The sequence below is a fragment of the Rana temporaria genome, chromosome 10 (genome assembly GCF_905171775.1).
Source record: "Rana temporaria chromosome 10, aRanTem1.1, whole genome shotgun sequence".
NCBI lineage: Eukaryota > Metazoa > Chordata > Amphibia > Anura > Ranidae > Rana > Rana temporaria.
In genome coordinates this window covers 140,688,913-140,692,618 of record NC_053498.1, presented here as the reverse complement: position 1 = coordinate 140,692,618, position 3,706 = coordinate 140,688,913, and positions in this window count along the sequence as shown.

Genomic DNA, 3,706 nt, shown 5'->3' with positions numbered 1-3,706 from the left:
TCTCACTATAAATACAGCTGTTCTGTGAAGCCCTCAGAGGTTTGTTAGAGAACCATAGTGAACAAACAGCATCATGAAGGCCGAGGAACACACCAGACAGGTCAGGGATAAAGTTGTGGAGAAGTATAAAGCAGGGTTAGGTTATAAAATAATCTCCCAAGCTTTGAACATCTCACGGAGCTTCTGTTCAATCCATCATCTGACAATGGAAAGAGTATGGCACAACTGCAAACCTACAAAGACATGGCCGTCCACCTAAACTGACCGGGCCGGGCAAGGAGAGCATTCATCAGAGAAGCAGCCAAGAGGCCCATGGTAACTCTGGAGGAGCTGCAGGGATCCACAGCTCAGGCGGGAGAATCTGTCCACAGGACAACTATTAGTGGTCTCTCCACAAATCTGCCCTTTATGGAAGAGTGACAAGAAGAAATACATTGGTGAAAGAAAGTCATAAGAAGTCCTGTTTGCAGTTTGTGAGAAGCCATGTGGGGGAGGGGGACACAGCAAACATGTGGAAGAAGGGGCTCTGGTCAGATGAGACCAAAATTGAACTTTTTGGCCTAAAAGAAAAACGCTATGTGTGGGGGGAAAACTAACACTGCACATCACCCTGAACATGCCAATCCCCACTGTGAAACATGGTGGTGGCAGCATCATGTGGTGGGGATGCTTTTCTTCAGCAGGGACAGGGAAGCTGGTCAGAGTTTATGGGAAGATGGATGGAGTAAAATACAGGGCAATCTTAGAAGAAAACCTGTTAGGCCCCGTACACACGGCCGAGGAACTCGACGTGCCAAGCACGTCGAGTTCCTCGTCGAGTTCAGGGATGAAGCCGCCGAGGAGCTCGGCGGGCCGCCTTCTCCCATAGAACAACGAGAAAATAGAGAACATGTTCTCTATTTTCTCGACGAGCTCCTCGGCGGCTCCATCGGGCCAAAAGTGTACAGACGACAGAGTTTCTCGGCAGAATCCGGGTTTTGACCGAGTTTCTCGGTGAATTCTGCCGAGAAACTCTGTCGTGTGTACGAGGCCTTAGAGTCTGCAGAAGACTTGAGACTGGGGCGGAGGAGGTTCACCTTCCAGCAGGACAACGACCCTAAACATACAGCCAGAGCTACAATGGAATGGTTTACATCAAAGCATATTCATGTGTTAGAATGGCCCAGTCACAGTCCAGACCTAAATCCCATTGAGAATCTGTGGCAAGACTTGAAAATTGCTGATCACAGACGCTCTCCATCCAATCTGACAGAGCTTGAGATATTTTACAAAGAAGAAGAATGGGCAGAAATGTCCCTCTCTAGATGGGCAAAGCTGGTAGAGACACCCCCAAAAAGACTTGAAGCTGTAATTGTAGAGAAAGGGGGTTCTACAAAGTATTGACTCCGGGGGGCGCCATACAAATGTACCCCCCCCACACTTTTCACATATTTAAAAAAAAAATATAATTTTCCTTCTTCTGTTGGTCTATCACATAAAATCCCCATAAATACATTTACGTTTTTGTTTGTAACTAGGGATGAGCCCGTGGTTCGAGTCGAACGTAAGTCGGCTCAAACATCGGGTGTTCGTTTGTTCTAAAATAAACCAAACAAATTTGATGGGTGCTGGTGAGGCTGCATTGATGGGCGCTGGTGAGGCTGCATTGATGGGCGCTGGTGAGGCTGCATTGATGGGCACTGGTGAGGCTGCTGCATTGATGGGCGCTGGTGAGGCTGCATTGATGGGCACTGGTGAGGCTGCATTGATGGGCGTTGGTGAGGCTGCATTTGATGGGCGCCGGTGAGGCTGCATTTGATGGGCGCTGAAGAGGCTGCATTGATTGGCACTTGTGAGGCTGCATTTGATGGGCGTTGGTGAGGCTGCATTTGATGGGCGCTGAAGAGGCTGCATTAATGGGCACTTGTGAGGCTGCATTAATGGGCACTTGTGAGGCTGCTTTTGATGGGCTCTGGTGAGGCTGCATTTGATGGGCACTGGTGAGGCTGCATTGGATGGGCGCTGGTAAGGCTGCTGGTGAGGCTGCATTGATGGGCGTTGGTGAGGCTGCATTGATGGGTGCTGGTGAGGCTGCATTGATGGGCACTGGTGAGGCCGCATTAAAGGGCGCTAGTGAGGCTTCATTGATGGGTACTGGTGAGGCTGCATTTGATGGGTGCTGGTGAGGCTGAATTGATGGGCGCTGGTGAGGCTGCATTAATGGGCGCTGGTGAGGCTGTATTTGATGGGTGCTGAAGAGGCTGCATTGATGGGCACTTGTGAGGCTGCATTTGATTGGAGCTGGTGAGGCTGTATTTGATGGGTGCTGGTGAGGCTGCATTGATGGGCACTGGTGAGGCTGCATTTGATGGGCACTGGTGAGGCTGCATTTGATGGGCACTGGTGAGGCTGCATTTGATTGGAGCTGGTGAGGCTGTATTTGATGGGCACTGGTAGGCTGCATTGATGGGCACTGGTAGGCTGCATTGATGGGCACTTGTGAGGCTGCATTAAAGGGCGCTAGTGAGGCTTCATTATTGGCACTGGTGAGGCTGCATTGATCGGCTCTGGTGAGGCTGCATTTGATGGGCGCTGAAGAGGCTGCATTGATGGGCACTTGTGAGGCTGCATTTGATTGGAGCTGGTGAGGCTGTATTTGATGGGCACTGGTAGGCTGCATTGATGGGCACTGGTGAGGCTGCATTTGATGGGCACTGGTGAGGCTGCATTGATGGGCACTGGTATGCTGCATTGATGGGCACTGGTGAGGCTGCATTTGATGGGCACTGGTATGCTGCATTGATAGGTGCTGGTGAGGCTGTATTTGATGGGCACTGGTAGGCTGCATTGATGGGCACTGGTAGGCTGCATTGATGGGCACTGGTGAGGCTGTATTTGATGGGCACTGGTAGGCTGCATTGATGGGCACTGGTAGGCTGCATTGATGGGCACTGGTGAGGCTGCATTTAAAGGGCACTGGTGAGGCTGCATTTGATGGGCACTGGTGAGGCTGCATTTAAAGGGCACTGGTGAGGCTGCATTGATGGGCACTGGTGAGGCTGCATTTGATGGGCACTGGTGAGGCTGCATTTGATGGGCACTGGTGAGGCTGCATTTGATGGGCACTGGCGAGGCTGCATTTGATGGGCACTGGCGAGGCTGCATTTAAAGGGCACTGGTGAGGCTGCATTGATGGGCACTGGTAGGCTGCATTGCTGGGCACTGGTGAGGCTGCATTTAAAGGGCACTGGTGAGGCTGCATTTGATGGGCACTGGCGAGGCTGCATTTGATGGGCACTGGCGAGGCTGCATTTGATGGGCACTGGCGAGGCTGCATTTGATGGGCACTGGCGAGGCTGCATTTGATGGGCACTGGTGAGGCTGCATTTGATGGGCACTGGTGAGGCTGCATTTGATGGGCACTGGTGAGGCTGCATTTGATGGGCACTGGCGAGGCTGCATTTGATGGGCGCTTCCTTAAAAAGGTGGGGTATACATGGGCAGGGAAAAGGGGGTGGAGCCAACGTGTCGGGAAAAAATTAGGTTTCGCCTAGGGTTTTTAAAAAATCCTTGCACCAGCCCTGAGAGCGATAACAGTAATACAAAAAAAACAAATGTAAAATGACTGTGTAAAAAAAAGGAAAAAAATATATGTAAATATAAATATTGGCTATTGTTTTAGAATGTTGAAAGAATAAAATAAATGACAAATATCATCTGGAACTAC